The sequence below is a fragment of the Anneissia japonica genome, unplaced genomic scaffold, assembly GCF_011630105.1.
Source record: "Anneissia japonica isolate Jap-2015-1 unplaced genomic scaffold, ASM1163010v1 scaffold17136_len74041_cov174, whole genome shotgun sequence".
NCBI lineage: Eukaryota > Metazoa > Echinodermata > Crinoidea > Comatulida > Comatulidae > Anneissia > Anneissia japonica.
Window position 1 is genome coordinate 14696 of NW_022749745.1, and position 9454 is coordinate 24149.

Genomic DNA, 9454 nt, shown 5'->3' on the forward strand with positions numbered 1-9454 from the left:
ATGATGGGCTGGTACACATAGACACAAAACCGAAATAAAAAAAAAAATAGCAATGCCAAATTCAATAGTGTAAAACCAAAAGCTGCCAAAACAAAAGCCGCCAGGGCGTACAATATGTATAATAAATCATCTAAAGATTACCAACTTGTAAACCAAATATACGATATGCCTATGAATATATAATGTTATAACAATGAAAAAAAATCATTTTTTACTGTATTATTTTATAATTATTATATATATATATATATATATATATATATATAAATATATATAATCATTTATTATTATTATTATTATAATTACTACAGTATTATTATTGATTATTATTGTTGTTATTTATTTATAAATATTATAATTAATCTATTTGCATATGAAATAGTATTTTACCGTACACAATACTAAAATACCGTCAACAAGCATTGTTGACAGTTGTTGATGGTAATTACTATTAATGTACACGCATACTAATTACCATCAACAACCATCAATAAGCGTTGTTGATATACTAATTACTGTCAACAACTGTCAATAAGCGATGTTGAAGGTTGACGACGGCTGTTGACGGTAATTTGTATGACGCAGAGAGCAACACAACATGGCCCTAATTTAGTCATCCTATCTTGCAAGAAAAGCTAAATAAAACATTCTTTTTTAAAGTGGACAGTAAATTGTCCCCTCTATAAAATGTCAACAAACAGTACTGTTGGCATTTGTCAATTTGACCAGGTAAGACACAATAGGCTCCAACATTCAAAAGGTCCCATAATGCCATATGAAAATAAGAGTACAGTAATTCAACTTCTAATTCTTCACAGATGGCTGCTGGCAAATCATCGTACACATTAGAAGGCAGCAAAGATGAACAAATATCTTGTCCAAGTCATGGGAAAAATTTACTGGAATTGTACTGCTCAACATGCAAGAAATCAGCATGTGAGGATTGTAAGCATGTAATTCGTTGCTATCAAAATAATCATAATGTGATACCAATGAAAACTGCTGTCCATGAGTTTAACCAAAATGCTACTGAGGTTATGAATACAGCTCAAGGCATTCAAATCAAATTGAAAGGAACACTTGATGTTATTAATAATGACAGATCTGACTTTGAACATCACCTAAAATTATGCAAGCAAGCTATTGAAGTGAAGGAGAAGGCACTTATTAATAAAATAAAAGAAAAAGTAAAAAAATTAATTTCAGACCTTGAAGAAATATACAAAGAAAAGAAAGACGTTGTTGATAGACAAGTTAAGAATATTGATACAAAGCTGACTAAAGTTAATAATGTGATGGCCTCGATCAGTACAATGATGAACAAACCACAAGAAACTGGAACTCTTAAATCCCATAAGACAACTATCAACACTGTCAGAGATGAGGTCCTAGGAAATGATTTTGATAAATCATTTTATAAAAAAAATATTACACCAACTTTTATTCCATCTACACATTTGGATGAGGTAATGAATACTGAATGCATCGGTAAAATCACAACTGTTGATGGAATGTACAAGGTTGATCAACATGATGAAGCAATTACCGTCACAAAAGGACAAACATTTGTAGTAACCGTATCAAGCTTAAGTGAGAGCAATGCATGTAAACTATCTGCAACTCTAAGCAACCCATCACATGAAGAATCAGCCACTGATGTAGAATATCAAGGAAATGGAGAGTATAAAATAACAGGTAAATGCAGTGTGGAAGGTGACTGGCAAATGAAGATTATTGCAGGAGAGGTGGACATCAAAGGATCTCCAGTGAATATCAAGGTGGAATCACTGGGACTTGTACATACCATTGGTAATATATCAGATTATAAAGAACATAATAAAACCTTGAATGTGACAGATGTAGTGTTAGATACAGATGGATGCTTATTAGTATCAAGCTACAGTAAAGATATATTGAAGTTCAACCAATCAGGTTCATTTGTTGCTAAGATACAGGTGCCCCAAGATGTGGAAGTCTTTAGCATGCATCTAATGGGTGATGGTCACATGGTGTACAGTGATTACAAAGGAAGATGTGTTGTAATGTGTGATGATAAATATCAAGAAATCCGCTCATTTGGTAAAGGAATATTGAAAAATCCAGTGGGATTGACAGTAAACAAGGAAACTAGAGTCCTGTATGTAGCAGATCGTGAGGCTCACTGTGTGTTTAAATTCAATGTTGATGATGGTAAACTACTAGGTAAGATAGGTTCAAAGGGTAGTAAAGAAGGTCAGATGAATCAACCAAATTATGTTACTGTAACTAAGGAGGGTCATGTTATTGTTGCTGAAATTTTCAATTGCAGACTACAAATGTTTGATGTAAATGATAATTTTATGAGAATCCTTGTAGGCTATGGTAAGGAAGATGGTAAAGTTTGGGGTCCTTGTGGTGTAACCATGGATATAGATGAAAATATAATAGTATCAAGTAGTCATAAACTACAATTTTTTGATAAAAATGGTGTCTTCATAAAAAGAATAGATTGTGAAGATGATGGATTAGATATACCATTTGGAATCACTGTGATCTCCAATAGGCCAAGAAGAGTAGCAGTATCAAACTGCAAAGCAAAAAATATTAAAATTTTTAACTATTAAATGACACTGAAATATTAAAGCAAATTATAATAGATAAATACACTGTGTAATTTGATTTAAATTCTCATAAAAAAAGTCACAGTAAATAATGTACTACGACTTGTAATAGTCATTCCAGGACAATATTATTTATGGCCTGTTTACAATATAAAAGCAGCATCAGTATGTGTTCTGCACATGCTCAGTTTTGCCGTTAATTTATACTGTATTATTCTACTTAATTCAGACTAATTTCATCAAAGTGTTGCATCATGTATGTGTGAATTACATGAAAATAAATAGTAATAAAATGTGTAATCAAAATTATTGATGAATTTTAATCTGCTCTGGTTTCATTTTAGAGTTTCACGTGTCACATTTCTTATAATGAAGTATCTCTTCAGAGATCTTGTCTTGTCGTTTAAGATGGTTAAGAAGAGGGCGTATCACATTGATCTCTGTTTAAGGTGTGTGCATCAAATACAGAGTTGTACTGGCATACTGTACAGAGTGGAATGAATTGCCTCACAACTTCCTAATGAAAGCCTCAATGGCACAGTTAGTTAAGGTGTCTGAATAGACAGCAGGGTCCCAGTTTTAATCCTGGTTGGGGCAATTTTTATCCCGCTTCTTTACTGTTTAAAATTTATATATGCATATTAGAATTACCTCAAGAAAATTAATTATATTTTATAAATTAGTAATCAAAGGCACTCAACATTTTATATTATACATATTTGGTAACTGAACTACATGCATACGAGTAGTACAGTAGAACCCCTCATTTACGTACGGCACGGGCCCAGAGCCGTTCGTAAATTCGGATATTCGTAAAATCGGGGTTGACCCAAATTCCTATATATTTGCACTGATACTACTTACACTGGCATAAACTAGGCCTAGGCTAGGCCTACAGGCTTACGCAGCTAAGTCTGAGGGGGCCTAGGCCTAGGCCTACAGTTGGCAGCTTCTAAGCATTCTGATCCCACTCTAGGCCCTGCACAAATTTGTTTTTATCGGACATTTTTACCTTCTTAAATACCTAGATCGTGGATTTTATTCCAACACAACTTCCATAGATACTTGTTTATTATATATATTGATCATTCAATAAAACAATCAAGGACTATGTTGAATTTTAAAGCTGAAAACGATGTTTGAAAGAGAAGTAAAATTTGTCGCATGCACATGTGTGAAGCCATAAAAAACACTTTGAAGAGGCCCGTTAGAGGGCCTCCTTCACTTGAGAATTACATATTACCAAAGATACTAGAAATACAAGATAGAGTTCTCGCATTGTAAAAATGAGGCGGAAGTCGTGCCCAACGTAGGCGGCGCCCTTCTTTTTAACCATGCAAGTTTCCTATACTTCGTGCCCAACGTACAGGGCGCCCTTCTGTTGCTAAGTATATCCAGACGCAAAAGGCGCCCTTCCTTTTCCAATAATGGACGAAAACTTTTTCACTAAGAGTGCGTCCGGCCATGCGATTCTGCGCTGTATTGTTGTTTTATTCTTTAATTTTTTTAATCTCCAATAGACCAAGAAGAGTAGCAGTAGCAAACCACAATGCAAACAATGTTAAAAGTTTTAACTATTAAATGACATTGAAATATTAAGCCGTCTATATTATAACTAAAATACACGGTACAATTTGATTTAATATCTCATAAAAATAAAGTCACAGTAAATATTGTACTGTTACTTGTTATTCCAGGACAATATTCATTTATGCCTGTTTAAAGTAATATACAAGCAGCAGAGTAGTTCTGCAAATGCTCATTTTTGACATTAATTATACTATGTTATTCTACGTTACTCATTAGACAATGTTGTCAGAGTGTTGCATCATGTATGTGCGAGTTACACAAAATAGTAATAAAATGTCTATATCAAAATGACTGTTGAAACTTTTGTTTTTTCTTTAATAATAATAATAATAATAATAATAATAATAATAATAATAATTATAATAATATAGCAATAATAATAACTTTGGCTTGTATACTGTAGCGCATTATGCTAAAAGCCTCAATGCGCTTATTAACAATAAAAATGAAAATGCCAGGAGAAAAAATTTAAGAAAATACACATTAAAAGGGTGAGTTTTTAAAGCTGCCTATTATTATTATAATAATACTGTACAGATATTGCCTATTACTGTATATAAGTGAAACGGTATCCAAACGCATTGGGCAGTTCCTTGAAAATGGATATTTGTGCTATATGAATGGTATACAAGTGATGCCATTATGAAACGTAGAGCATTTTCACTCTTGTTCAGTGAATTTGCAAATATACCTTGTTGTGGTGTAATTTTGTGCACAAAGACTAATTCATTAATAATGCCACAACATCCTTCCAGGTACCCATTTATGATATTGGGTGGGGAGGGAGCCTTGTCCAAAGACACAAGTGATACAGTATGCACAGTAAACTTTCAAACACTTGACCTTATGACAGCCCACCAACAACATATCTTTATCATGATTAACAATAAGGCCATGTTTAAAAAAAAAAAATGGTTAGCATCCTTATCCAGCAAAAAAAAAAGAAGAAAAAGAAAATAGCAACAGAGACCAAAACTGCATACAAGTAATTATATAATTCATCAATAGCAAGCAGAAACTTTACAATGAATAACCAGGGAGATGTTATTCTTTTACATCTCCCTAAAATAACAGTCATAATGCAATTATCTCAGACTATATAATCACACACAATTCACTCCAACACAACTGGCATCATGAATGCCATGTGGCTACAGCATAGAACTACAAGTGGTCTGGCTAATGTGCGGACGGGTGGTAAACAAACCTATATTAAATTGAGTTTGTGAGTGTTTTGTCATGCATGCATCCAAGTGACAACTTTGGATGATAAGTGCTTACTGTAAAGTGCTGTGATGGAAGCATTATAAGAATCACTTTGTTTGATTCCCACCTGAATCACTTGCAAAATTTTCTCACAAACATTTGCGAACTTAGGCTTTCTGAGCATTCAGTATCGTAACACGTTGACCAACAACTAAGGCAAACATTGATTCGTATTACTTCTCCCGACGCAAAACGCCATTCGAATAGCATTCAGCAGTGTACCCACTGTTACTTGGTGATCGGATTTATCACTAGCAACTAAGCGCAAGTTCGGTGGTCGAGTGGTAAGAGTAGACAGCAGACTAGCTACCAGAAGATCACATTGGATTAAATTTTTTTCGCAAGCATTTGGGAACGTACTAGTAGGCTTTCAGCACTATAACATACGTGAGGTAGGGCACACATCGATTTGTAACTACTTCAACACTTGCATGCTTGGGAGGATTTATGGCAGCCCATCATAGATCCATCAGTGTTGTGATTATGTAGTGTTGACAATTTACAGAATACAGAACTTTTATTGGTCTTGTGAACGTAAAAGTACAGAACACGAAATTAGCATGTTTCTCAGCATTTGCGATGATTTCCCCCATGACATCAATAATTTGCTAAAATACAAAAATTATAAAACTTATTTATTTTATTAATTTATTTCTCATAAAAGTATGTCATATCTGAATTTTATCTATGATAGGCCTAGCTAGTATCCATATTTTTCACACAACACAAAAGACAACACAACAACAACCTATGAGTATGTTCCTTTGTAGTTTGCCTTTATACATCATGAATGTTTTGCTAGTATTTAGAGTGCGCCCTCAGGAGTGACTGCTCTGTAATGAAAACATAGAAAGGGATTCGTAGACGCAAGTGCATCACATGGAAATTCCCTACTTCTGGCAAACATCTCCTCAGATTCTGGAATAAAAAAAATTACATTTACTAATACTATCTATGGATTATGACCGGTTGAGCCGCCGACAAGTTGAGCCGCCGGTCATATCTATGGAACGCCAAGCGCGTCTCTCAGTGAATGTAGTGTGTTAATTGCGGCGTATTTCAATTAACTTATTCGTTCTTGGTACTGTTGTTTGGGATGTATTTCAGGTTATTTACTCAATCATTTCAATTTATTTAATACTCGGTTTTTGCACTTATTTATTAAATATTTTTGGGACATATTTAAATTTATTTACTTGTTCTTTCTATCGTTTTCATTTAGATTTTGTGAGTATTTGCTCAGTCTTGCCAGATAGTAAAAAAAAACTCCATACATTCTTATAATTTATTATATACAGTTCAACAAATAGTACAAAAATAAAAATATATAAATTGCAAAACCATAGTAAATACTGTATAATAACATAGGCCTAACACATTTAAATTTATTGTTTATAGTCATTTGTCTAATTCAGTCGGCTTGCCAGATAGTAAAAAAAAAAAAAAACTCCATACATTCTTATCATTTATTATATATAATGATATAAAATAAATATAATTTAATTAAACTAATTTAACAAAATAGTACAAATAACGAATAAGTTAATTGAAATACGCCGCAATTAACTGTGAATTGGATTTTGGCAATAACATCCTATCAGAATAAAGAATTGGTTTATTAAAGACTGGTGTAACCGTCCAATAAATAAATAAATGAAATAGAAACGGTAGATTAGTCTGGTAAAAAATTGATACGGCAAGACATCCTTGGTTACTCTGAGAGTACAATATTGAATACCATTAGACCTGCCAAAGCTATTGTTTGGCTTATATAAGCATTTCAAAATAACCCATTTCTTTTTCTCCACTGTCAACAGAAATGGCGGGAAAGGTTAAACCTATCGACAGACAATCTGTGCATCAGATATGTTCTGGTCAAGTTGTCCTCAATCTAGCTACAGCGGTCAAGGAACTTGTAGAAAATAGCTTGGATGCTGGAGCCACCAGTATCGGTAGGTCAAATAAGAAAAGCTTTGATTTCAATTATCCAATTCTTTCTGTATGAAATGAAATATGAGGAACTTTATTGCAATCTCTCATTATAAAACATTATAAATCAAAATTGAAGTTTAAAAAAAAGTAGGGAAAAACATTTAAAAAACATCACATACAATATGCTTAAAAATATAAAAAGAAGAGAGAATTAAAATCAATTGGTGTCAATTTAAAAACATATTCATCCATTTTAATTTTTTGAATACCCCAATTGATGTTTGAATTTTAAAATTTGTTTTTGTTTGCTGTTCATTATGGTTTTGATGTTGCATTGACTCCAGCTGTGCAATCTGATCATTTTCCATTTTTATGTAGTAATTATTTTAATAACTTCCACATATATAATTGTACTCCCATGGAATTCAGCCATTATATTTGCATTGGATTTTGTATTTAAGAATAATACCAGTGGTGGATTCAAGGACACAGGGGAGTGGGGGGAAGGAGCCCCCTAAATTTTCCCAAATTATGACAAAAATGGCCCAAAAAGGAAAATTATATTTGCATTTAAGTCAGAGAATGCCATTTCCAGCCATGTAGATGTGCCATAATCATAAATTTTCAAATCTCAGCCCCAACCATGGTAGGCCTCAAGTGGCAGACCCTGCATGTGTAAGAGTCCCTCCCTGGGTCCCCTCTACTTCAAATTCCTTGATCCACCACTTGACACCCAGTCAATTTGATGTGTTGATTTATTTAATCTGAGAGAGAGCAAGACAAATTAGTGACACCTATTATAGCAAATTAGCATCTTTAATTTTGTTGATTTTTTGTTGATCAGAAATACGACTGAAGAATCATGGATCAGAATTACTTGAAGTGATTGACAATGGGTCAGGGGTCAAGAAAGAAAACTTTGAAGCTTTAAGTAAGTGCCTTAAGTAAATTCTTATTTTTAAAGACATTATATATATCGCTTTATTTGAAAAAAAATGTAAAGTCTCAATAATACATGCTGTCTGTGTTAACTTGAATAATTAAATTCAATATTAAGTTAAATTTGAATAAGATACATTGATATAATGAACCACCCAATGAGGCCCTACTCATAGGTTCTTTGATCTAGCACCCTGACCAAAAAGGACTTTGTTGATACATAACACCATAATGTGTCTCTGAATTCGACTGCAGGGCATATCATGTTATCTCCAGCGGCGGATTAAAGGGAGGGATCCTGTCGGCCCAGGACCCCACGAAATTTGTCACAAAAAATTGTAAAATTGAGATAAAAGAAAATTATATTCACAATTTTAAGTCTGTGAGTGCCATTTCCAGCCATATAGACGTGCCATAATCATATATTTTCTTGTCTCAGCCTCACCAAAGCAACAGCATAATGTCTCTCTGATATCAACTGTAGGAAATATATCATGTTTTATTCAGTGGCGGAATAAAGGGGGGGGGGGTCAGCCCAGGGGCCCCACTAAATTTGTCAAAATATTTTTTTAATGGAGAGTAAAAGAAAATTATATTCACAATTTTATGTCTAAGTGCCATATCCGGCCATCTAGAGGTGCCATAATCATACATTTTCTTACCTCAGCCCCAAACATGGTAGTATAGGCCTAGACTCTCCAACTGTAAAAGTCCCTCCCTGGCACCTGTATTCCAAATACCTGGATCCGCCACTAATATAATCATCTGTTCGTCTTTAAAAACATTTAGAATAACAGTGCAAACATGGTTAAAAAACAAGCACGTCTAATATCCCACTATGGAATTGGTGACCGGGACCCAAAAAGAGCCCCCCAGTTTCAGAAAGCCACAGGGCTCTCGGCCCCATCGTTGTGCCACTGAAGGTTTCCCCTTGTACCCTTACTGTAATACGGGTGTCCCAAAGGAGATGTCCTACTATTTCGGACTTTAAAGCCCAGCTCACAAAACACTTGATCTCAAAATATTAATAATAATAACTATTAATTATCTCTGTTTTTCATTTTGTTATAGTTAAATCAATTTATTTTGAATTTACTTTTACTTTTTTGTATATATTTATATTGTAT